Here is a 27,675-nt window from a genome sequence, read left to right as displayed (position 1 = left end):
ATTGCGGTGCCACCCCTAGGTTGGTCATCAAGGTGTCCCAAATGGATCCCTAGTAGCACAAAGCACTGTACAGTCCGCAGGAAATGTAAAATGTCACAGGCGAGTGCACCACACCTTCAGCACCTCCAGCACTTGGAATCGTCTGCCGTATGTGCTCCGGCGTACAGTTCCAGTGGTGTAGGAACTTGAAATAGCTGAATTTCAACCTGACCTCCTGGAGGAAACTGCCATGGTCTTTCCAAAAGTCGTTTCCGTCCTGCTCAGACAGTGAGAGGCACAGCCTCTGCCCCCACAAACAGCATAAAGTGTGGGCAGTGGTGCTCGAAAAAAGGCTGTCCACGGCTGTAAAATACAAACCCTTCCTTTCCTTTCCACATCAGGATATAATGCAACACTGGGTGGCATGCTCTGCATGAGCTGTCGGTACTGTCAGTGATGCGACTGTGGCAGCCCATAATCACGCATGAGTGTAGCAAAGGGAGCGAACTCACCACCCCTTACTATATCGTCAGCAGAGCGTATCCCTCTGGTCTTCCACTGTGTAATCGGAGTTCAGATCATACTTGGCCCCTAGCAGCTCCTTGAGAGAGGGAGGTGGTGTCAGCAATGCGTTATACGTCTGAGCCAGGTGAAACGTGGGGTCAGTCAACCAACGCTATTATGCCTCACAGTGGCACTTATAGGCAGCCAAATCATTCTTCAAATTACCTCTAAAAGGCCTTCCTGCCCTCTCACTGCACCTGTGCAGAGGACGTGGACCCAATGTTTTCCTCCAAGTACTGACTCAGATATTGGCACCATCTGTGCTTATTTTCAGGGACTTTATACCATGCTGTATACATATGCCAACGGGCCTGAGGGGTTTGCAACAATCAAAGTTTATGGTCGAGTAGCAGAAGATCATGATCAGAGGTACTGTTTGGGAGGATCAAGGTGTAAACGTTTACAATGGACGCAGGAGGTGAAAGTATAGTCTGCGTCCCTCAGGTGAGTCAATCACCATGGACCCATCAAGGCATGATCATCAATAATGTTAGAGAGGATGAACCGGTCTCGGGGCTGCCTGGTCGTATGGTTTCTGGACTTGTCAAGGTGCCATATTCCAGCACCCCCCTCATGAATACCCTGGCTGTCCAAAGGAGAGCAGGAGTTTGGTCAGCTGCCAGGGCATAGATAGAGCCCACACTCAAAGATTCAATGGGTATCTAAACCTTGACAAAGTTATATATCTGCCCAGGGGGGTCCCGCCATGTCCGCTGTGTGCAAACCCCCAGCAATTTGTGAAATAAGATGTCCAACCAACTCTGCCCCTGTTCCAAAGGAGTAGATGGGTGTGTAAGGGTAGTCTGGATTCTGCTAGCATGTACTCATCCAAACCCTTCTGAGTTTATCATGTTCACTAGGTGACAGGTGTGTTTCCTGGAGCAATGCTACATCAAGGTGGTGCATCACCCGAAATAAGAGGATTTTCTGCCTCTTGATAAAAAAGGTCAGGCTGTTGTCATTAAGGGGCATATTTACAAGCAATTGGAGGAGTACGGTGTTAGCCTCCTTGGCTTATCACCGCACTCTCCACCTCTGAAATGCAGGGGTGCACCGTATTTACAAGAATATAGTGCATCCTGTGTTTCTTCCTGTGCTGGTGCTAAATTTAGCTGCTGAGCACCAATGCAGGCAGCCTTGCACCATAGTGCAAGGGTGCCTGCGTTGAGGGGAACAGGCCTGCAAAGTACCTCGCATCACAGATTAGACTAACCAATATGGTGGTCCGCATCACCGTACTACAAAGCAGAGTCACACATTTTGATAGTTTTCTGAGCTGTCAAGTGCTGGAGCGCTGCTATAATAATTAGAAGTAAAACCGAGCAAAGCTGGCAACGCACGTTTAGGGGTTCTGGTTCAGCTACAGTCAGCCACGGCACTCCAATCCGTCACGTGAGATTGCAATGATTTGCCCAATGCTGAGCTGTTTGCCAGGGCCGGTTTCGGTTTACAGTCGGTCCGTGTCTCACTCTGTCACAATAGTGCTTGCCACAACCGGTATTTATGTCCTACAGCCCCAATCCTGGGGAGGGGGCGCTTGTATTATTTCTCGATTTTACTCTGGTCTGGGTTCGGGCACAGGCAAAATAAATCCTAAATTATTATTGGAAGCGTAGCTGCTCCTCAAATGTTGATAACATAACTGCCATCACCTGCAGACAGCGCGAGGCACACGTGGATCCATGAGGCTGCACCTTGCCTGTTGATATGTTCTGGCAAGGTTTGCCACGCTTTATCATAATTGCAGCGAGGCAGACATTCAAGCACATCCCCAAAGGGCCATCCTTGATAACATAACTGCCATCACCTGCAGACAGCGCGAGGCACACGTGGATCCATGAGGCTGCACCTTGCCTGTTGATATGTTCTGGCAAGGTTTGCCACGCTAAGTTTTGGTCTTAAGTCTAACTGAGTGCAAACTTAAGTTAAACTGAGAAAAAGTCTAACTTTACTACTCGTAAATGCCCTTTGTGAGCACCGATAGTTGTAAAGTTAGACTTTTATCTCAGTTTAACTTAAATTTTGGTCTTAACTCTAACTAAGACCATAACTTAAGCTGAGTCAAACGTTTCAGTTTACCTTTCTGAATCGGGCCTAAGTCAGTACTGAAGTTCACTCTGACTGCTGCAGGCATATGTTTTAACGTAGGCCGTAATTCCAATTAGTTTACACCAAAATGAGTCATCGGCATAGTTTTCCTAATTTATATCTCACTCATTTGAAACGGACACAAATGTTATGCTTGTAGGTTAACTTGTTACATTCACAAAGAGTGAATGAAAAATGCGTGAACAAATATGAGATTAATGTTGTGTCTTCGGTGACTTCTTAGAGTTTTTCGTTACTCAAATGGGTGTAATTTCTGATATTTATGTTTCCCTATATGTTTCATTGCTTGATTTTAAGTGTCACTCAAAGTCATTGAAATGTCACTCGTAATGACACTGAAATTATGAAAATGTCGCACATAGCAATCAGAAACCTTGGCAGCTCTGTGGATGTTTTCAAGATACGCTCATTCTTGGTTGCTGCAGTAGAAAAGTATTTATAGCTTCACTTCACATGAACATCTTCCTAAACCTAATATCGAGAACTAAAAGTATTAACAGAAAGATGACAACTGGAAGTGACAGATTGTATTTCATGAAATAAATGAGAATATTGGTCAGTGGTGCAATTTTTGAGAACTTTATTGGGTTTTTTCAAATGCACAGTGTGGCGCATAGCACAGCAAACAGGGAAAAATACCACATAGTTCTATGCACTAGATCAAATAAAGTGTGTGGCATAGTTTACGTGTCAAAGCAAAAATTTTAAGGAAAGCTTGCTAGTTTTCCTATATCTGCGGTAAATTTCTTATATTTAATATGGTTTTACATCTTTGAACAAGATTGAAATTGTGGCCTAAATTAGGTGTAGAGTTTCTGGTTTAAGAGCACAATGGCCTCGTAAAATATTACGTTTGCGGCGGCCACTGTCAGGCATTGATTCTTGGGACTGTCTCTTTGTTGCTTTGTTGACCACTTCCCTCTCTCAATCAATTCAATACTCTATTTTGCATAAAAGTACATAAAACATTTACAATAATTTAATAAAAAGACATTAAATATGAAATAGTGCCAGTACAGAGATAAAAATATCTTAAAACATGACACTCACAAAGATGACTGCATCAAAGAGCTGGTACTGGACGTCATTGCTGATATAATTGTTTTTCTAGGTTGATACAGTCCCCATGTTTTGTCTGCAGCCCACCTTGGTCCAGTTTGATATCTCTGACTCATGTACGCTGTTGTGAAGTTCCTTTAAATCTATAGAGGATCTGCACGTTTAGACAACATAAACTGTGGGATTGGTGTCCAGACTGATTCCAGACACCCCTACCGGGTATGTTCGCCTGTATACCAGCTAGCACACAGTGCCACTAGGAACTCCTCTTACGAAGGACGGAATAGTTTCTGGCAACTATCGAACATGACTTCTCTGTCCCATCACGTATCATGAAAAAAGTACAGTACTTTTTGCTCAGTCACTCGTGCTCTCTTTGTCTCAGAGAGATACACAGAATAAACAGTGGGGACATTTCAAGAAGCATTTATTGAACAAGCATCATTCCAGTTAAAAATATGTGTGCTGAAACAACCATAAGACAGAAACAGATATAAACGATTATAAGCACCAACAGAATAAATGGATGGTAGATTTCTACCATAGTGCTAAATCAATGAATATACGCAAGCTTATAAAAACATAACAGTAATAATGCGCACTCTACAATGCAAACACTAACTAGATGTACCTAAATGAACCTAGCATGTATGTATGTGTACAGCCAAGAATCCCCCTAAGATTAAAACCAACCCTATTACCTGGTGTGAGAGAATGAAGGATCCCGTCTTGGTCTCGAGATGGACACCGCGCAAGGGATGTAAGACCACTGCGTGCTGGAGTGTCTGCATGCAGGTACCTCAGGTACCTCAGTGTCTCGCGTCAGGGTATCACCATGGAAGTCTTTCTCCTCTGCCCGCCCCAGCAAAGATATGGTGTTCATATACCCAAAAGATACCCTCAGGGGTTCTACCTTGCTGTGTCATGTCGGCCAAGAATGACGAAGGGAATGACCCTTATACATAGTTATTATGCAAAAGATGGTAATCCTGCTGTGATTCTGAGAATCATCATGCATAATAAATGAGGCTAGATTTGAAGGAAAACTACATAACATTTATGCAGCACCTAACTAGGTAAACGTTCAATACCAAAACCCGTTGTGTAGTACAATGGCAGGGAAAATGTAGCTGAAAGGTTAGGTGACTGCCCAGGCCTATATTGGGGTACATTACAAATCATAACACACACTCCTCATCCGACCTGACGATATACTAAAAACTAGGGAATGTCCTTCCAATCAATCATAAAAAACATTGTTAAAAGGTTCAGATTAAACATTTCTAAAGTTTATAAAAAGAAAAATGTGTAAAAAGCTCTATACATCCTTTAAAAATCTTTATAAGTCCTTCAAAATATGTTCACATATAAAGCTTGAACAACTGAGTGAGTCTGAAAGCTGCAGTGTTCAGTAAAAGCATGAAAGAAAAGAAAAAAAAAATTTGCTTAAAATTCCAATTTTGCTTGTTTTGGAAAAAGGCCGAATTCTTCCCAGCACACTGAGATGCTTATGCGTCCTGTGTGGGAGAAGCAACATCACTGCTGCTTGCTATATATACAAATCCTCTGCACACGTACAAAAGTAAATCAATAAAGTTACATTAAATATCACAATGATGATGCTTGTCTTTATATTTTCAGATGTCTTTAATATAAGATCTGCAATCCTTCTTAGCGAGCATGTGTTCAGACTGCTGATTTGCACGACGAACAAGCCACAGCCTGGAGATCTGAAGGGTTCCACCTAAATATTGGTGGATGGGAAACTTTTCTAAAAGAAACTCCCTTATATTTGGAAGCATATTTAGCTCTCCGGGCAAGAGACTAATTGGTCTACCTCTCCAGGAGCAGTACTTATAGGATCACCTTCCGGGTTGGAATTATTACCGGAACTAAGAGACTACTTGGAACTGACCTCAGGCCTGAAGAAGTCGCATGGTAATCCCATGTAACAGCGATGAAACATGTGTTGGCTAAGAAGACTTAAAGATCTTAAATTAAAGACATTTAAAAATATAAAGACAAGCATCATTGTGATATTTAATGTAACTTTATGGACTTACTTTTGAACATGTACAGAGGATTTGTATATATAGCATTAGTGGTCTGCTTGCCACAAACGTGGGGATCTGGCGTTTTTTTCCCTACCTTATGCACCATGCCAGATTACCTGCTTCAACTGATTTGTACTTGCTATAGACATTAGAGCGCCATATTTGCCTTTTGCTGACCACCGACTGTATAAATAATATCACTGCTGCTTGCGTTCGCAGACGATGGCCCCTGTAACACCTCACAGATCAGGTCGATTCAGCAAAGATGATTTTCTTCAGTTTCCACAGCCAATGCTAGGGAAGTATTTGAAACATCCAAAGCCTGTGTGCATGTAGTAGAGCCGGTATCCAATACAACTGGGGCTGAACATCCCGTGGTCGATCTAAAAATGCCGACATCAACATGGGAATATGCTGAGGACACTACACTATGTAGGCCTTTAACGGGTCATGCAATACATCCATGTCCCCGAAGGCCACGTCAGAAACGCTTATTATAAGCTATCTATAATGAAATTTGGAAAATCTCTTAACAAGATACTGCTGAGAGAATGCGTGAAATTGACAGAGTTAACTTAGGAGAGGCTTTGGCTGTGTTTGACAATGGTGTGACCACACTGACATCCAGAATGTATTCACTGTTGTATCTTCTGCTATTGATATAATGGAACAGGATCTGTCCATTTTACAACACAGACAGTCACAGTTACGATCCACTCTATTATTAAGCTGAACGCTACAATCTTTGCGCTCTAGTCATGTGCCATGGCAATATATTAACAGTACGTCTCTATTCTCCGCATATAATCTATCAGAGAGACAAATGAGAATGGCACAAAGAGATGCAAAATATACAATGCTGCACATTGATAGATTAGACCAATTACCTTTCACTGTGGCAGAGTCACCGTCCACAGAATGGTTAACTCATGGCCATATAACATTGCCAGTTACAAATTTATGTAAAATCTTAGGGAGCAGGATGTTTGGTTAATGGGGGATAAGGGTGGGGAGTAATTAAAAAATATTTATTCAATTTCTTTTAGTTTTTTTTAATTTCATGAAAAAAGTTAGGAGCCGGATGTTGGGTTTATAGGGGGTAAGGGCGGGGAGTAATTTAAGAATGTTGGTTAAAAATACATTTTAATAAAACAATTATAAAACCAAATATATTTCTCAAAAATAAAATTTGAATTCGAACATTTTCTAAACTTTTGAAGGTTTTTTTTCCGGGTGATAATATTTTGATGTAAATTGTATAAAATATTTTATACATTTTTTTCAATTGAAAAAATATTTTAATAAAAACACAATGTACAAAATATGGCGGTGCCATACCAAAAGAACCCACGGAAACCAAGTTGCTTGAAGGTTGGTTGGTTTCCTAGCGTCAGCTCACTGTAGTGGTTTAGGGATCGTGACCCTTCCCCCTTTAAGAGTTTGACACCAGCCGCTGTACTAGTGATACGTGTACTGTCAATAAATTATTATAAGAGGGCCAAGGATCATAAGCACTCAACACACATGCTCTTCCAGATTAAGGGCTGCCTGTCTCCTATGAACACTAAGCATTTCTGGACAAGAAGCGGTGAAGTTTCTGCCCACACATGCGATGGAACTAGCCTTTGTGGATCAGCCACTCTGAGCCTGCGATCGGGGTCAATCAGCAGACCTAGTTTTGTTGCATTTGCCTGAAGTGTTCAGCCACCCGTCTTCTACAGGTGTTGCTGAAAAGGTTTGGAACTGACAGAGGGAGTGTCTGTTTGTGAGAGAGTGATTAGTGTTCACTCGCCAGCCGTCTGCAGGTCCTGCTGGAGAGAGTCTAGAATAGGTTGGGTTTGTGAGATAGTGCTCAGTGTTCACTCGCCAGCCGCCAAAAGGTGCTGCTGGAGAGAGTGTAAAATAGGTTGGGTTTGACAGTGTTTGACAGGGAGAGAGTCAAGGTATGGCTGACCTTCTCCATGGAGGGGCGCTGTTAGCAGATAAATGTACACACTCTTGCTAATAGTAATAACCGTGTTGATCAGGGCTTTGCCCTCACCATTCCTTTGTAAAGCTTGCATGTTTCTATTACTTTCATGTTTTACATCACAAACCTTGACTTACAAACCTGTGCTGGATACACCCAGCTGGCAGCGCATCGGGACATGGTAGGAGGGGGTCTTATCCAGTCACTTATTGCGATCAGTGAGGATGATTAAGTGGTGATGAACAGGTTCGACATTGAAATCCATTGGCTTTGAGTCTCTGTGCCCTTCACTTTAAGATTTGACTAACAGTGTTACATCAGGCCCCTCACTCCTCTCCGATGAGAAACACCCTAGACCAGTGGTCTTAAAACGTTTTATTACCACACGCCCCCTCTTCCTCCCAGCAATCATAGGGCGCCCCTTAGAATTTTTCACAATTATTCTTTTAAATTGGCAATGTTTAAATATGTCTAGACTTAATTAAGCATTGCAGTTAAGTTCTGTTTTAAAAATGCAATCAAATGCATGATTGCCCAACATACTGTTCTAGTCAGGCAGGCCTTACTATAGCTTAATAGCCTGCTGCCGAGGGCCTGCGGCTTGTGGCTAAAACACAGGTTTAGGGCCTTTAACAATCAGTATACCCTGAGGCAGAAAGACTATAAGGCTATTCGAATATTCCACCCACTGAGGGTAGAATGTTCTAAATTAAAAAGGGAGAAACATGAAAACAAACATTGGAATGTTGGAGCTCCGGACTTATACCAGCCATTACAAGCCCGGAGCTACTCTGTTGTCTTCGATGGAGCTCCCAATGTTCTAATAACGGGTACAAGTACCCACAGTGAGTTTATTTGAAGTTGGGGTGGTGGTTTTGAAGAACATTTGGAGTCCCGTCCCTTTTGACACATACTCCCAGCTAGGATATAAATGACAAAACATGTTAGCTTACTGCCGCTCATTATTTTCAGCTTAAAATAAAGCACTGTTATCAGTATAATTTTTTGGGGCCAGAGCCTGGCGCCCCATCTGGGATCACCTGGGCACACCCCCAGTTTGAACACCTCCACCCTAGACATACATTTGAAGCATTCAATTTTAAAATCGCGTAATTCATGCATACAGGGATTTTTTTTTAAAAAAGACATAATTAGTGCAAAAAAGGTGTGTTAATCCTAATCCTGCTAAAAAGTGAGGTGTAGTTAAAGTGTCTGGCAAATGACCGATTGCCTAAAAAGTTAAAAGCCTTGGTTGACAAGACAATCATAGCATTATTTTAAAAAGCTGGAGAGGAAGGAATAGACATACATTTTTAAGCCGTAAGTAAGAACAACTAGTATTAGGTTAAAAATATGGTCAAGTCAACTATACTGGGTGATCAAAAGTTCATGAGTTTATTGTGGGGCTGCGTAACGGTACGACCAGAGAAAGGGAGGTTTGCAGCCCCGTATATAAGCCGGGTCTGGTGGCTCAGTGGACTATGCGTCTACTACAGGGGCCTGTGTTCGACCTCATGGTCACAGGTTCAAATCCCAGTGGGTCCGCTCAGCCTTTCATCCATCTGAGGTCGATAAAATGAGTACCATTGAGTTGGGTAACAACAAACATCTGTTATTCAGCGCCAAGATGCCCGTAGTGGTGAACGTGCGCTTAACAAATACATATGTTATGTTATTTGCCCAGTGATTTGTCCGCTCTGGTGGCAAATTTGGTGAACCGAATGTTCAGCTTTGTATTTTCAGAGCTCATGGAGGCTATTATCGCCTGGCGACATGAACAAGCTCCGAGATTGTTCCATGCGTCACGCAGTAAGTTACTTCTGTCATTGAGCAATGGGGGACACGCGCATGCTATGTGCACCATTGCTTCAGAGTGGTAACCGCATTTTCTACATTCGGTACTGACATTTGGGTGCCGCCATTTAAGTAAATGCTCTAAAAAAGGCCATTACCCCAATCTCAGGGCCATAAATTTTAACTTCCAAAAAAGTACGAACGTGCATGATAAATAAGATGATTCAACCCCGTGTTTGAAGTCAGAAATATCCCCCCAGGCATGTTTCCTTCTGGACAGTTTTGCCCTGTCTGAATGAAAGGACCATAGCCGGACACTTTTCTTAATAACAGTCTTTAACGCCGGCTGTAATGGATTTGTTCCCCAGTACTCCTTGACGCCGAGTAGCTGCAAGGAATGGTTGAGATGATGTTGATGTTTTTGGCTAGATTGGCTGGTCAATATTTAATCCCAAAGTATAACCTCCAAGCTGCCTTCCTGGGAATTGCACAGTTTACTGCAAAGCTTGATAAACGTGCCGACCTCGATACCATGATGGTCTTATAGTCCAAGTTCAAGTCTGATTTTGGCTGGCGACGAGGATCTTGGCAGGCGCAATGCTTGTTCAAAAATGTTGGTGGTTAATTTGTTCAGAGGGGTACTTACTGCGCCCATCATGATCTCATGCCCATATGATAGGGAGTTGGTTATCTTTGCCTTTAACAATTGGGTAAGGCTCGGGCCAAGTAGTTGTTTCGAAGGTTTTGCTGAGGCAACCTCACGTGACCTGGCTTTTGCCCTTACTGCCTCTTTTTTTTGTTGTTTATATCCTTTATTTCGATAAAATATCATAAAAGGTACAGATAGAAGATAAAACATTTTCATTTTACATAGACCATTGTGGGTTGCAGTATAGATAAAATCTATTGGAGGGAGTGCGTACTATATTTAAAATAAATAAATAATTAAAATGGCACATAAAGTCAAGTCCGTAAAATCAGCAGAAATTTCCAATTAATTTTACATCTTTTACAGTTTTTCACCCGCTTTTTTCCTAATAAAATATACAGCAAGCAGGTACCTACACATACAGAAAACTATAACTTGTCGTGTGTCAGTTATTAAAATTCTTTCTGCAACTCTATACATCTTAACACCAATATTCATACAAAGGGGTTTGATCCAATTTTTCCTGGCTGCCAAATATGCGGGACAAAAAAATAGTATGTGTGCGTAATCCTCCTTCATACCTTCACTACACATACCAAATTTATCATTGCTGTTTGAACTCCACTTTGCTGTACGACTTTTTATCATCAATGATCCATATCTAAGCTTTAGGTATAATGTTTTTGCTAAGGGAGGATTTACTTCATTCAAGAAGGGCTCGAAGCAAGGCTCTGTTTTAAACAGGTAAAATTCTTTAGTTAGAGAGCCATTAGTTAAATCACTAGTTCTCCGTTCATTCATATAAGCCCAGATGGAGATTTTTAAGATTCTTTTTGAACACGAGGTTAGTGCGGATGGATGTGTCCAAAAATGGGCTAGTCCGACCCTCACTAACCATGCTCTGATATGGTCGTACCATGCAATAAAGCTAAAAATATCCAGGTCTTTTAACTCAACTAGAGCTGCTCTATAATGTATCAGCTCGGGTATAGTCCATAACCTGACCCATAACATTAACGATCTTAGTATGGCATGATGGCCTGTCCGCTTCATATTTAGGTCAAGGAGCATTGGTGTTGTTGGGGTATACACTGGCAATTTTAAAAGTGCTCTATAAAAGTCATTCTCTTTGACCTCAAAGGATTTTCTACAGAGGGATCCCCACAGCTCAGCCCCGTATAGGGCTGCCGATTGTGCTTTGGCCCGAAAAACTTCAAGTGCCAGTAGCACAGCTTTATTCCAGCTATCCCTATGTCTTTTTATTATGGGGCGGCTATTCTGTGTTAAAAGTAGCTTACTTTTTTCTATTTGAGATTTCCACTGCATTTTGGAGTCAAAGGATACACCCAAATATATAAAAGTTTTAACATGTTCCAACTTTTGATTTTCTAAAACCAAGTTATCCCTTTAAGGAACTGTGTGGATTTATTGCCATGTACTTGGTTTTGGTGGTGTTTATCTCGAGACCCTTTGTTTTGCAATATGAGTGAAAGGTATCAAGCAGTGATTGTAACCCTCTCGACGTTTGGGATATCAAGATGGTATCATCCGCAAATACTAAGGAAGACACAATTTCACCCCCCAATTTTGGTGAGTCGTTTTTACACTTACTTAGGAAAGTGGGCATGTCATTAACGAACAGGGAGAAAAGGGTTGGGGCAAGGACGCAGCCTTGGCGAACCCCCCTTTTTATTGGTATCGCTTTAGTGAGTTCGCCATCTGGACCCCACCTCACTTTCGCAAAGTTGTTATGGTGGAGTCTTTGTACCTGCTCCAAAATATTTTTTGGTAAACCCTGTTTGGCAAGCGCTTTCCACAACAGGTGTCTGGGGATGAGGTCGAAAGCGGCTCTAAGATCAACAAATGCCACATACAAAGGACCCTTATGCAAACTTACGTATTTCCAGCATAGGCAGCAGAACCTAAAAAGTTGATCTATAGTACTAACTCTTGCTCTGAAGCCTGCTTGGTATTTGCTAAGGACGTCTCCTTCATCAATCCATTCATTGATCCAATTTAAAAGGTGCCTTGCATACATTTTTTGCTGTATGTCTATTAAACTTATCGGGCGATAATTCGCAGGATCACTCCTGTCGTCCTTTTTAAAAATACAGATAATTTCCGCCCCCCTCCAAGTATCAGGCATACTAGCACCTGCAGCTATATAATTACACAAGTAGTTAAGATAAGGTCCCCAAATTTTAACATCGTGCTTGAACAAGTCTCCTGGTATGGAGTCAAGTCCTGGGGCTTTACCAGGTTTCACAGAGTTAATAGCTATATCAGTTTCCTTGAGGGTAAATTCTAAGTGTGCTCAGGTGAATTTGGAGATATTGGAGTATCCAATTCGGTCCCTGGGTCAAGTGCTGCATATAGGTTTGTGAAATGATCCACCCAAGTCTTTTCTTCCAGAAAAACATCTCTAGTACCCTTCGCTTCCCTATTCTTATTTGCAACAATTTTCCAAAAGCGAAAGGAATCCTTGCTTTTTACTGCGGTCAGCATGTCTGCCCATATTGCTTCATCCCAGATCTTCTTGGCAGTCTCTAGTGATGTTTTATACTTCTGCCGTGCTTCCCTCACCTTGGTGCTATTACATTTAGTTTTAATTACTATTACTAGCTCGGATTTGGCATGGCGGCAAGCTTTGTCGTACCAAGGTTTCCCCATCATCTTTTTGTTCCTATTCGCAGAGTCTGGTCTAAGTAGCTTAGTTATTAATGGGGTTATTTCCAATATAAATCTTTTGTGTAGTTCTAGGAATTGGTTCCCCTCACTTTCTATTTCTATTGCTATATAAGTAGAAATGGTGCTAGCAAGAGTATCATAGATTTTTGCCAGTTTCACGTTGTTGTCCAATGTGTGAGCCCATTTAACTGCTCAACGATTATTATTCACAGTTATGTTATCACTAGTATCTAAGGCAGGAGATTTATAATCCAGTGTACTGGATATAATCTCTCTTTTTAGTACTAATTCAAGTGGCCGATGGTCGCTTTCTACCCTTTTCTTGACTTTAAAATCTACTATCTATTGCCATAGGTCAAGGGATAAAGCTACATAGTCTATTTTACTTTGCATGTCATTCTTAAAGAATGTGGGAACCATCGGTACGTCAGAAGTATGTTGACCATTACATGCTCTTAGTCCATGAGTGGTCATTAGACTTGTTATTTGAAGCGCTAAAATTGTGCATGCAACCTGCTTCACGCTAGATAACTCGGGATCTCATTCACCATATCCTCATCCTCATAGATGCAGTCTAGCCCTTTTATTGGTTCGTACTCACAATTGAAATCTCCCCCTAAAATTATGCCTGTACCTATTCGTATTTTACTTAAAACCTGCTCCAGTTGGGCAAATACCTGTGATTCCTTAGATGCCGGACCAGGGCGATTATATAAGTTATAGATATTCAGAACCCTGTTATCGTTGGTCACTATTTGTATGCCTAGTATATCAGGGGAGTTTGTCTCTACCTGTTTTATAATACCATTAATGGTGACTTTTGTCCAAATCAGTAGGTCCCCTGATGGCCTGCCCTTTTTAGACGGAATTGCACCAATACAAAAGGTTTTATATCCTGCTCGGTGGATCATTTTGGTGGCCCAAGTTTCCTGTAATAAACATATGTCGCTTGTTTCGACATATTCGTTCCACCCCGGGTCTTTTGTGTTCTTTTTCAAGCCTGCGATATTCCATGAAGTTATTTTTAGACTTACACTATCTTTTAATTGATCCCGTGGTCCATTAATCACACTTGGGTTAGAAACCAAAGCTTTTATGGATGCGACATCTCCGCAATCATTACAGCCAATTTCTTCAGTGTTGCTATTTATAGTTTCAGGTATTTTAGAATTAGACCCTACTTCTTCTTCTCCCTTCTCCTTGGGTGGGCTTTTCTGTAAAAGTGGCGAGAGCAGTCAATCCACACCATCTAACTGTGACAACTCCTGGAATCTATTGTGTGTCACTATTGGGAATGACATATTCAATATTAGTCCAGGAGTGAAATTCTGAGGTTTATAGAAATACCCTAAGGGGAGGGACTGAATATTTGTCTGGCTTACAGCTTGGTCTTCATGTACTCGAAGAAGGGAACGCACCAAATGTGGTTGCCTAAAGTTGACAACTATACAGTCTCCAGGTATATTTTTTGGTGAATTACCCACCCATCCTACTCTGCGTACCATTAAGATCTCATTTGCTTTCCTAGTATTAAGGTTTTTGTGTTTAGATAGCCAATCCATTACTCTATGTTTTAGGACAACCCATGACTCCGTCTGTTCTCTTTTTAGCGCAGACACTCCTGCTAGTACTAAAACATACGGGCAGGTTGCTGGGGGCAGATCTAAAACATCAGAATTGGGAACCAAATCTGTGCCTTTTGGGCTGTGTTGAATCTCCCTATAGGGGTTGGACACTAGTCCATTCTTATCCTTCGGACCAGGCGGGGTAAATCGACTCCTCTTAGTTACCAAGGAGGAAGTGATAATTTCTTCGTTATGTCTATTACAGGTTTTATCCGAATGTCTTCCTCTCAATTCAGGTCCTTTGCCCAATGGGGTTCCTAGTTCGATATGCTCCCTGTTCTTTACTTTGGTCACTTCTAATTTAGCTAACAAATCCCCTCCCTCAACAATTAATCTATTTCCTTCAGTTATATTTTTGCCTAAATGGGCAACAGCAGCATTTAACTGGATGATCTTGTTATTTAGCTCTCTTAATTTGTGATCCATTGATTCACTTATTTGGTTGTGGACAGAAGTTAAAGTTATTTTTATAATATCAGCTACAATCTGTTCTAGACCATCCACTAACCCCCTGTCGATTATAGATTTGTTAGGGTTAATTATATCTGTTTGGACCCCAATAGATCTAGCAGTAAGTCCTGTAGAATCTTGGTCATTCGCATACGGATCACAACCTCCCCTCTTGGTGCCGGCTTTCATTTTCTTCTGGCTTGGTTTTTCATCCTTAATAAATAGTCACCACTACCCCCAGTCTGCTTATTTATTGTGACTGACGACTTTTGGGTCCGCAGCCTAGTAGATATTCCGGGACTCGTCTCTGGACTTTGTATTTCTGAATCGATTAGGGTAGTCGGTTGGTCTAAGGTGTGATCTAACTGATCCTGTTGTATTGCTACAACAGGTAGGGAATTTTCTAATGGTTGTGCCTCCCTGACTACCGTATATGTGGGGAGTCTAGAAGGGTCAAGGGATAACCTCCTCTGGGCATATTCGATTTCTTGGTCCAAAGCCTTTGAGGTTCGCGTAATGAAATCGTCCAGTGTTCCCACCGTACCCTTTCTTTTAGACATTGTTAGTGTAGACATCCCCAAATCAAAGTATCACGCCCTGGCCGTATGTTTGATATACCCACTCACTGCTGCCGCTCCTGCCTGCCTTTGCCGCCTCCTGCCTGCAGATTCCTTCGCTTGCTGCCCGCTGCTCCTGGGAATTTCCCGCTGCTCTTGGGAATTTCCCGCTGCCCGCTGCTTCTTGGAATTTCCCGCCGCTGCCTCCCTGCAGCCCCGCCCCCCTGTGATTCCATTCGCCGCCCCGCTCCCGCCTCCCAGCTGCACCTCCCTCCCGGCTCCTTACTTATGACACCCCCAGAGCGACCGCGCAGCGGACGCGCGCAGCGGGAGCGCCGAAGGTGCGCCAAAGTTAAGCCCGTCTGCGCCCGTCCGTGCCTGGCCCGCGCCCAGCGCCAGGACCCCTGGCCCTCCCCGCCGAGGCAAGACGACCCGACTGACCTACGACGCCGCCACTCTCAACGCACTCAATGCCGGCCGGACCCACGCCTGCTGCCGAGCCACCCCGAGACGCACCCACGGACCCTTCACCTGCTGCACCTGCAAGTTCACCTGCCTCCGAACCTGCCCCGCACCCGCCAAGACAAACACCAGCAGCAACCACCTCAAGTGCATCCTGATCAACACCCGCTCCGTCCACAGACACGCCGTGGAACTCTGGAACCTCCTCGACGCTACATCACCGGACGTCGCCTTCCTCACGGAAACCTGGATGAACGCCTCCTCTGCACCCGACATCGCCATCACCATCCCGGACGGGTACAAGATCATTAGGAGGGACCGCATCAACCAGACCGGAGGTGGCATCGCCATCGTCCACAGGAACACCATCCGCATCACGACCGACGCCAACGACTCCTTCGCCGCAGCCGAACATCTCCACTTCCAGATTCACACCGACCCTAAGACGACCCTCAGAGGCACCCTCGTCTACAGACCCCCGGGACCACGCACACAATTCAGTGAAGACATCACAGACTTCATCAGCCCGCACGCCCTCCCCTCCACTGACTACATCCTCCTCGGGGACCTCAACTTCCACCTGGAGAACAACAAGGACCGCAACACCACCGCCCTGCTGGAAAACCTCGCCAACCTCGGACTCAAGCAACTGGTCAACACCCCCACCCACTACGCCGGCCACACGCTTGATCCCGTCTTCTCTTCCAGCAAGTACATCACCTTCAGCCACGCCACCGGACTCCACTGGACCAACCACAGCTGCGTCCACTTCAGCTTCAAAAAATCCACGACCCACCACCACCCGCAACAGGTACCTCACAGGAATTGGAGCAAGATCACCGCAGACCAGCTCACCACCTCCCTCAGCCAGAACCCACCCGCCAACACAATGGACCCCAACGAAGCAGCCCGCAACTTCACACAGTGGCTGACCGCCTGCGCCGACGACCTCGCAGCACTAAAGAACCCTCCCAGCAGACCCAGAAGCAAGAAGGCATCCTGATTCACCGACGACCTCAAGGACTCCAAGAAGACCTGCCGCACCCTCGAGAAAGCCTGGCTCCTCGACCGGACCACCGACAACATGACCGCCCTCAAACACGCTACCCGCAAGCACCACCAGCTCATCCGCACCACCAAGAAGAAATCCCTGAAGGAACGACTGGACAACAACGCCCACAACAGCAAAGAGCTCTTCACTATCGTCAAGGAGTTCTCCAACCCCAGCACCGGCACCAACGACATCACTCCGTCACAAGACCTCTGCGACTCCCTCGCCTGGTTCTTCCACCGCAAGTTCGCCGACATCCACAACAGCTTCGGCGCCCCACCCACGCACCCAACCGTCGAACCAACGCCCCCCACCGCCACCCTTCGCACCTGGACCACGGTGACCACCGAAGACACAGCCCGCACGATGAACACCATCCACTCGGGATCACCGACCGACCCCTGCCCACACCACGTCTTCAACAAGGCCGACTCCACCATCGCACCCCAACTCCGGAACATCATCAACGCCTCCTTCAACACCGCCACCTTCCCGGAGAGCTGGAAGCACGCCGAGACCAGCGCCCTCCTGAAGAAACCTACAGCGGACCCCACCGATCTCAAAAACTTCCGCCCCATCTCGCTCCTCCCTTTTCCTGCTAAAGTCATGGAGAAGATCGTCAACAGACAGCTGGCCGCCTTCCTCGAGACGAACGGATCCCTCGACCCCTCGCAGTCCGGCTTCAGAGCCAACCACAGCACCGAGACCGCCCTCATCGCAGCCACCGACGACATCCGGACCCTGCTCGACAAGGGGGAAACAGTGGCCCTCATCCTCCTGGACCTCTCCACTGCGTTTGACACGGTCTGCCACCGCACCCTAGTCCAGCGCCTCAGCAACATCGGTATCCAAGAGAAGGCACTGGAGTGGATCATCTCGTTCCTCGCCGGAAGAACACAAAGAGTCCGCCTCCCCCCGTTTCGCTCCGAGGCCACCGAAGTCATCTGCGTCGTCCCGCAAGGATCTTCACTCAGCCCCACCCTCTTCAACATCTACATGAAACCTCTCGCAGCCATCGCACGCCAGCACAACCTCAACATCATCTCTTACGCTGACGACACCCAGCTGATCCTCTCCCTCGCCAGAGACCCCGACACCGCCAGAACCTGCCTACACGAAGGGATGAAAGACGTCGCCGAGTGGATGAAGGACAGCCGCCTGAAACTGAACTCGGACAAGACGGAAGTCCTCATCCTGGGATCTTCGCCCTCCGCCTGGGACGACTCCTGGTGGCCCCCAGCCCTGGGCACCGCACCCAAGCCAACCGACCATGCACGCAACCTGGGCTTCATCCTGGACCCCTCCCTCTCGATGACCAGACAAGTCAACGCCGTCTCCTCATCGTGCTTCAACACCCTGCGTATGCTTCGCAAGATCTTCCGCTGGATCCCGACCGAGACCAGGAAGACTGTCACCCAGGCACTCGTCACCAGCCGACTGGACTACGGAAACGCCCTCTACGCCGGAACCACAGCCAAGCTACAGAAAAGACTCCAGCGCATCCAGAACGCCTCCGCCCGACGCATCCTGGATGTCCCCCGACGCAGCCACATCTCCAGCCACCTGAGGAACCTGCACTGGCTCCCCGTCGACAAGAGGATCACGTTCCGGCTCCTCACCCACGCACACAAGTCTCTCCACGACCTGGGCCCCAAGTACCTCAACGACCGCCTGACCTTCTACACGCCCACCCGCCAGCTACGGTCCACCAGCCTCGCCCTCGCAGCCGTACCACGCATCCGAAGAGCCACCGCCGGAGGAAGATCCTTCTCTTAACTGGCTGCCAAGACTTGGAACTCCCTCCCCATCCACCTTCGGCTGACCCAGGACCATCTCGCCTTCAGGAAACAACTCAAGACCTGGCTGTTCGAGCAGTAGCATACCCCTCCCCCCAAGCGCCTTGAGACCCTCCCCGGTGAGTAGTGCGCTATACAAATGGCATGATTGATTGATTGATTGACGATTTACAACAGGATTGGGTGTACAATAATATTTGTTTCTTTTTGACAGTACCTTTTCCTACGACCAGGCCAAGAGAGGTGGTCCAGCCCAGCCCAGCCTCTTCCGGCCTGTGACGGCCTAGGACGGCCCCGCCCTTGTCCCAGGCTTCTCCCGGCGATGCCCGCGCGCGTCCCGCGACGTGGGAGTACTCACGGTCTTTTGTGCCCCACTGGGCGCGTAATGGAGTGGGCGTGTTCCTCAGGACTTCTGGGAAATGTGGTTTCCCCCGCTCGGCGGCCGCTCGCGATGTCCAACAGCGGCGGTGGCGGGGGGAAACCAAACAGCAGACCAAGCAATACAACAGGGTGCTAAAGAGATGCTGGCAAGTAGTCTTTGCCCGAGCTGTGTAGCAAAACAATCAGGAACCCGACATGTTTGTTTCCATGCTTGTTTTTTACCGGTACCTTTTGCACTGTGGGTCAGAGCTGAAATTGTTAGAAAAAGATAATCTTGTAGTGTGGAACGCTCTCCTTTACGGCAAGAAAGCAAATTTTTACTTCAGAAATACCTTTTGACGTTTCACAGGGTGACCTAGACCACGTACATTCCACGAGACCACATTAACCATGATGTTGGATTAGGGGATACATGAGGAAACAGGAACACAAAACTGATGCACTGCTACATTAGCCCTGTTTCTTTATGGAAGGCGGCACACGCTGACTGTAAGAGGGGGGATAGGATACTGCCTCTTTCTGCTTTACAAAGGAGTCTCTGGCGTCCAAAAAAATTCCAAAATATTTTTAATGATATACTGTTACAATGTTTTTATTATTAAAGGACCAACCACCTCTTTGCTGCTTCCGCTTCCCAAAAGAAAATAATTTTGTTGGCAAATTCAGATCAAGTGACTTTATTGTTGTGTAGGGGAGCAGCTGATCAAGTAACCTCTGTAGTCCTACTTTTGTTTGGCTCAGTAACACAATGTCGTCAGCATATAACAGACTGCTAATGCGGGGTCTGTCTATTTGAGGGGGATGAGAATGGACATTGGTAAGTAATGTAGATAGGTCTGAAATAAACAAGTTAAAAAAGATGGAACCACCGCTATTGGCGAAATCTTCCTTGAGACATGGCACCCCCATCTCCCAACTTTATTCTTATCCAGATTTTCGAATGAAGTTCAATTATGGCTGTTAACCCCTTTGGTGCTCATGACGGAGCGGTTCCATCATGAGTGCCGGGTGGGCTGTGCTAATGAGGGAACCGCTCTGTCACGGCCCTGCCCACTTAATAGAACCTTCAGCACAGCACGAAAACTCACGCCGCGCTGAAGGGGGTAAGAGGGCCGGATGTATGCCCCAGCTCTCTAACTTTTAGCCACAGACGGCCTGCTGCACCCAGTCAAAAGCCGCTTTGAAGTCCACAAAGCAGCAGTGAAGTTGGATACCTTGGACTCCCGCTTTCTGCATCAAAACAGATAATGCAAGTAGGTTACTCATTGTTCCGGAGTTTGCCACGAAGCCAATCTGGTTGAAGGGAAGGCGCTTTGTTGATTCGACCCAGGCCGACAGCTCTTCCAGCAAAATCCTGGCATAGTATTTAGATTCGATGTCGAGGAGAGCTATCATTCAGAAGTTCTTAGGGTCATTCTCTTTCCACTTTTATAGATTGGGTGGATAATAGCGCCTTTCCAGGACTCCGGGATGTAGTGGTTTATCCTACAGTATGAAAACACGGAGGCCAAGAGGTCTGACCACAAATCTACGTCCGATTTAAACAGAGCTTGAGGAAGACTGTTAGGCCCAGGAGCTCCTTCTGACCTTGCTTTCCTGATTGTACGGGCAATGTTGTTTCTTAACAATTCTGGTGTCATCAAGGTCTCCGTCATGGGGTCTTCACTTTGCTCCATTTCGTCAAATGATTTTGCTTCCAGAACATGATTAGCTAAATTGTTAGGCTCGGTCTTACCAATGCGTTTGGCTTCAAAAGGTAATAACTCTAAATTAGTTGATGGGGGCTAGAATGACCGTCCCTGTTTGAGTTGTCGCGGAAATGTTTAGATTAAAATTGAGTCCATTCTTCTGAGGTTATATTTGCGCTACCATGCCCACTTCTACCTAAAGGACCCAAGTTAACTAGAGACCAGAATAACTTTGTGTTGGAGTTCTTGCTTGCGTGAACCAGCTTCAGCCAGAACTGATCAGACGCCATATGTTTTTCCCTGTATATAGATGATTTGAAGGCGCTTCGTGTTTGCTTGTAGTTGTTAAATAAGCTTGTGTTGCCTGGGTTTTTCCTAGCCAGGTGTAGGGCTACGTTTCTATGAGATTATAACTTTTTTGCCGCTAATGAAATGCGAGGTTGTGTAATGCGCTGACGAGTACGGCTCGTAGACGGAAATTGGGACTATGATCATCATTTGTTCTACAAGTGTGAAAAAACCAGTTAGGAAATATAATAACAAAGTGAACCTTTGAATTAGGAAAAGACAAATTGTGAACAACCAAGTATAATGAGTTTTCTACAATATATTTTTATTTGTACAAATGTTATCTTTTTATATTATTAATATATCATTTGATTTTTTTTCCCCAAAAATTTAGAGAACAATGTATCACGGAGACAGATACTCAATATAAAAAACAGTGTATCAAAAAAGCATTTGCAATGCAATTGCAATGGAGATGATCAATATTCAGCACTTAGTTGGTGCATGGTCCCTACTGAAAATATACAGGCATACTTCTACATTCATCCATTGCCTATTTCTATATAGCTGCACTGTCTAATTTTGAACATAATTGTATAAGAGTTGCTACATCGTAAGGACAGATCAAAAGAGTAAAATCAATTCAATTGTTGTCACATAGTTTCACAGTTAAAACGTAATCATAATTTTCATGGCTGAAGAAGTTTGTGTCCTCAGTTGTTCTACATCAGAGCTTCAGAGGTAAATGTCATGCACTGCAAGAGTTAACCCAGAGAGCTGCAGATCACATTCTCCTGCTTCAGAGGTAAATGTCATGCACTGCTAGGGTTAACCCAGAGAGCTGCAGATCACAGTCTCCTGCTTCAGAGGTAAATGTCATGCACTGCAAGAGTTAACCCAGAGAGCTGCAGGTCATAGTCTCCTGCTTTCACTTCTGCTTTTCTACACAGTTCTCTGGTCAATGTCACAGAACAATTAATGATGCATAAAATGACAAAAACCACAGCCAGCTCTGAAGAATCTTCATTTTGAGCTTGTTAAATTGTTTTGGGTGAGTTGGGTTTATATGTTTTAGTACTAATCTCTAAAATTAGCTGCAAATACCCTTGTTAGTCCAAGCATTGTTCATGGTGTTTATTTTACAGGTAGCATGGTCAGGTGTGCTTAGATTTCTTTAGTTAAAACTTTCTCACAGAATAAAAACCAACAATGTTTCTTTACTTTTAGTCCGCTTTGTGCTAGTCTACCAATGGGTTTCCTGATATTTCATGTTTTTCCTTGCTGTAGGGAAATAAACAATAGCAGAGAATAGACACCTTCATTGATGGTGATGGTGGAATGCTCGCTGATGTTTTTTTAGGTTTGAAGATTGACAAAAGTTTTTTCACGTTCACTGCCATGATATGGTTTTTCTCCTGTGTGTCTTCGCTGATGAATCCTTAATGTTGATGAGTCACTAAAACTACTTCTACATTCACTGCACTTGAATGGTTTTTCCCCTGTGTGTGCTCCCTGATGCCGTTTTAGGTTTGATAATTGACAAAAGCTCTTCCCACATTCATTGCACTTGAATGGTTTTTCCCCAGTGTGTGTTTTCTGGTGCTGTTTTAGGTTTGATAATAGACTAAAGCTCTTCACACATTCACTGCACTTGAATGGTTTTTCCCCAGTGTGTGTTTTCTGGTGCCGTTTTAGGTTTGATAATAGACTAAAGCTCTTCACACATTCATTGCACTTGAATGTTTTTTCTCCAGTGTGTGTTCGCTGATGCTGTTTTAGGTTTGATAAACATATAAAGCTTTTCACACATTCACTGCACTGGAATGGTTTTTCTCCAGTGTGTGTTCGCTGATGAAGCCTTAATGTTGAATATTGACTAAAACTACTTCCACATTCACTGCAATGGTATGGTTTTTCTCCAGTGTGTGTTCGCTGATGAATCCTTAATGTTGAAGATTCACTGAAACTACTTCCACATTCACTGCACTTGAATGATTTTTCCCCTGTGTGTGTTTTCTGATGCCGTTTTAGGTGTGATAATCGATTAAAGTGCTTCAGACATTCACTGCAAACATATGGTTTTTCTACATTGTGTGTTCTCTGATGCCATTTTAGGTCTGATAAATATATAAAGGTCTTCCCATAGTCATTGCACTTGAATGGTTTTTCTTCAAGGTGTGTTCGCTGATGTCTATGTAGCTCTGATAAGAAACAAAATCTCTTTACACAATCACTGCACTTGAATGGTTTTTCCTTAGTGTGTGCTCCCTGGTGCCGTTTTAGGTTTGATAATTGACAAAAGCTCTTCCCACATTCATTGCAAATGAATGGTTTTTCCCCAGTGTGTGTTCTCTGGTGCCGTTTTAGGTCTGATAAACATATAAAGCTCTTCCCACATTCATTGCACTTGAATGGTTTTTCCCCAGTGTGTGTTTTCTGATGCCGTTTTAGGTTTGATAATAGACTAAAGCTCTTCACACATTCACTGCACTTGAATGTTTTTTCTCCAGTGTGTGTTCGCTGATGCTGTTTTAGGTTTGATAAACATATAAAGCTTTTCACACATTCACTGCACTGGAATGGTTTTTCTCCAGTGTGTGTTCGCTGATGAAGCCTTAATGTTGAATATTGACTAAAACTACTTCCACATTTACTGCAATGGTATGGTTTTTCTCCAGTGTGTGTTCGCTCATGAACCCTTAATGTTGAAGATTCACTAAAACTACTTCCACATTCACTGCACTTGAATGATTTTTCCTCTGTGTGATTTCTGATGCCGTTTTAGGTGTGATAATCGATTAAAGTGCTTCAGACATTCACTGCAAACATGGTTTTTCTCCATTGTGTGTTCTCTGATGCTGTTTTAGGTTTGATAAACATATAAAGCTCTTCCCACATTCATTGCACTTGAATGATTTTTCCCCTGTGTGTGTTCGCTGATTCCGTTTTAGGCTTGGTAAATATTTAAAGCTCTTCCCACATTCACTGCACTTGAATGGCTTTTCCCCTGCGTGTGTTCGCTGATGATTCATGAGTTTAGATGATTCGGAAAAACTACTTCCACATTCACTGCAAGTGTATGCTTTTTCTTTCTTGGTTAGTGTCTCCGAGTCGGGTATGTATCTTTATACATCTCTTGATTGTGCTTTCTGAAGGGCCAACATGACTGACAAAGCACTTGTGTTATTCTCACACTCCCTGTATGCGTGTGGTATTTTGCTCGTTTGCTTTCCGATTAAACACTAAAGTGAAAAGGTCACCAAATACTCGCCACATTCATAACGTGTGTAAGGCTGCTTTGTGGGGGATTGTGTCTTTAGACTGGATAATGGTTCGGCAAGCTTGCGGGTAAAGATCCATCTTCCTTCTGGTCGGTGCACACTGGGACAGTACTCTGTGTTTTATATAGCAGAACCCCCATTTCTTTTAACTTTCAGTTAACTGTGCTTTTCGCTGGTTGCTGTGGAATGGCCTGAAAGAGTTTACAATACACCCCCAGCACTGGATAGTGGTCTGATATCACTTTAGGAAGCAGAGTACTGCTGTAACCACCTCATGATCAGAGCTGGTATTGGACATGCTTACAGAAGAAGTGATTGATCAGTGTTGCCTTAATTTTCTAGAGGTCATTTTTTCATCTTGAGGCACGGAGGTGCACAACTGAGACTCGTAGAACCACCGAATTGCCCTTGACGGTACTTCCCAAGATCTGTCCGTTTATGTTCAGGTTCGACTGCCTCTGTCAGCACTTATGTTTTCCTGAATACTGGAACTCAATGTTTCGGACTTTGCTTTTGCAGAGTTACAGTACTATCTTCATTATTCTTAAACATTTTGTGCAATCAAGGATTGTTTTCTGTAGGATGTAAAGAGATTTAAATTACTTAAATGGAAAATACCGGAATGTGCATGTACAATTTTTAATTGATTGTAAAAGTATCTCATTTATTACTATTGTTGAAACTTATGAAGACATATTTAAGACTCATTCAACTATACAGAGATATTTGCATAAAAGTTCCTTTAACCCTTTGCAGGCGTCGGACGGCCTCCGGCCGTCTGACGTCACGATGGTCGTGTGCGGAAGGACGGCCGGGGGCTGTCCTGACCACGCCCAGTTATAAATCACCCGCACCGCGGCGGAATTCCCGCCGCGGTCAACGGGTTAAACATGCCGCATCTTATTTATTTCAGCAAAGGTGTTCATAGAGTAACTTAGCAAAAAAGGGCGCTCGCATAGCACACATATACTAGTTACAGCTTTAGGTAGATGCATATGGTCAATGTTTTGTTAAAACAAGAACAGCTCTTAAAGTAAGAGATGACTCAGAAAGACTCAAGACAGCAAGATGGATATCAGGATGTTGTGCCCTACATCAAATCTTATTGTTCATGGAGGTGCCTGGTTTCATTCACTACTAACTCCATTTTTTGGGAGGATTCCCCTCGCTGTTATCTCAAGGCCTGATTACAGGAGCCTGTTGTGCGCTGATTGTGTTTGGGGCTCTTGTGGTGTAAAGGGACTCTATTTGGGCCTTGTAGGCCCTGCATCATGTATCGACCCTCTCCCCGTGTAAGGTCCATGCCCAATCTAAAATGGTGGTGCCTCTAAGACTCTAGGAATCTAGATATTGACATAGGACTTAGCATGTCCTTCTTATGGACATGAAAGAAGGACTATCATGTTCTATAGCTTCTAAGTATTTCCACGGTGGCGGCCATCTTAGAATGTTGTTGTTTACTAATTCTGCTTAGATTTCCAGACTGGAAGAGGAGGCAAGATGGCGGTCTGTCACTGACCGCAATGCATACACAGCTTCAGAGCTCTCGACATGTCATGCTGTAAGACTACCGACTACCCCCGATAACTAGGCAAACTACGGCTTTGAGTGATCAGTGAGAGCAGTGATAGCGGAATGCTCGAGAGCCGCATGAAACTACCCAGCCTGGCTTTTAATCAAATAACCACTCTCTATACAGTTATCGGCTGGGCCGTCCTAAGACTTGTGCTAAGACCACTCTCGGAAACTGTGAGAAGTTGGCCTGATAGGTGATGTTTCCAATTCTGGAACCACCTATTATCAGACCAAACAATCCCTTATGGTGTCAGGTTGTAAGTCAACCTTGTTAGACAAGCTATCCTAGGGGTAGCATGGACTAAGCAGCCTAAAGGCTTAACTTAAGAGGTCGTGTTAAGCGAGCTGTTTTACCACATACAATCCTGTAATATCAAATGAAAGGACACCACACAAGTATATATTATAAAAATATATGTATTTATTACTAAAAACAATCCCCAGTATTCTTTATGAATAAAGGGGCACAAGCGTTAAATCAAAAGCACAGTTTAAACATACAAAGTTGCACAATTATGGATGAGGGCGGGTGGCCACTCAAACCATATACTAAACAAGTGGTATAAGAGATACCAATCGAACAGTGGTTAGGCCTAGGGCCTAGGGAATCGCTGGGAGCAGTCGGGACAAGCAATGCTGAAGTCGGGAGAGGCCCACGGGATTCGGGAGCAGTGCGGAAAGCGCACGCATGCACCAATGTTAACCAATGGTGCGTAAAAGTTGCAAAGTTACAGTTTAAGGACACTTCCGCTGAACCTAGAGGAACAAAACTTAAGACACAGACCCTAGAGATGTGTACCAGTGTGGGAACACCGGCGGAGCAAAGTTACCTCACCCACAGGAAGCGGGTGCACAGGGTCGAAGTTGAGTCGGGTTTCATCACGCAGGCTCTTGGTGCTTGAAGCTGAAAGGGCTGCAGGCGGGGTGAAAGAGAAGTGTCCGGTGGAGTCCAAGGGTGGACTCGAGTCGAAAAGTACCTGAAAGCAGAGGGGACAGAGTCTGGGTCACTCAGCAGTGACCAGGGTGGAACCAGGACGGAACCAGGCAATGTCGGGCGCAATCAGGTGGTCGTCGAGGAGCTTCTCTCCGCTGTCACGTGGGCTCTGGGGCATCTGCGTCGTCCAGGAGCGGGTCACGATCTGTCCCACGAGGGCTCTCACCGTCGGCGCAGTCGGCTTCAAGTTTGGAGCAAACAACACTTGGCAAGAGCAATCCAAGCGGAACCGGGAGATTGCTTCTCACTCGAACCAGGAGGGTCAGAGTGGGGGCTCCTTTTCAGGGGAGCTGGTGCGGATCTGGAGCAACCAGATTCACAGGTCGAATTTCAAAGTTCGTCGGTACAGGGGCCACTAGCCGGCTGGCAAGTGACCGGGCCAACGCGTTGAGCCAAATGGAGCAGAAGGGCCCCACGCAGCACTCGTCGAGTGTGGAGGGCTGAACTTCGGTGCAAGAGTGGCTCAGGGTTGGGGCTTCTCAAACCCCGGTGTACAGCTTCGAGGGTCACTCGTGGGCTGCACGGTCAGCGTCTCGTGGTCAATTCAAGATGGCGTGCCCCACGGTTCCGGTCGCCTCCACGGGTCTCAGCTCTGCAGGGACTGTGGATCGGGCTGTAGGAAGGCAGGCAAGCTTGATCTCGTCGATCTCTGTCGCTCGAGT

General features: G+C 44.9%; 1 pseudogene; it reads right to left on the bottom strand.

Moving 5' to 3' along the window:
- Window positions 1–21,473: 21,473 nt before the first annotated feature.
- On the bottom strand, window positions 21,474–24,742 carry LOC144758908 (uncharacterized; annotated as a pseudogene).
- Window positions 24,743–27,675: the final 2,933 nt, after the last annotated feature.

Source organism: Lissotriton helveticus, chromosome 1_1 (genome assembly GCF_964261635.1).
Source record: "Lissotriton helveticus chromosome 1_1, aLisHel1.1, whole genome shotgun sequence".
Taxonomy (NCBI): domain Eukaryota; kingdom Metazoa; phylum Chordata; class Amphibia; order Caudata; family Salamandridae; genus Lissotriton; species Lissotriton helveticus.
Note: the sequence above shows the minus strand (reverse complement) of the source record. Positions and strands in the feature narration are given on the sequence as shown.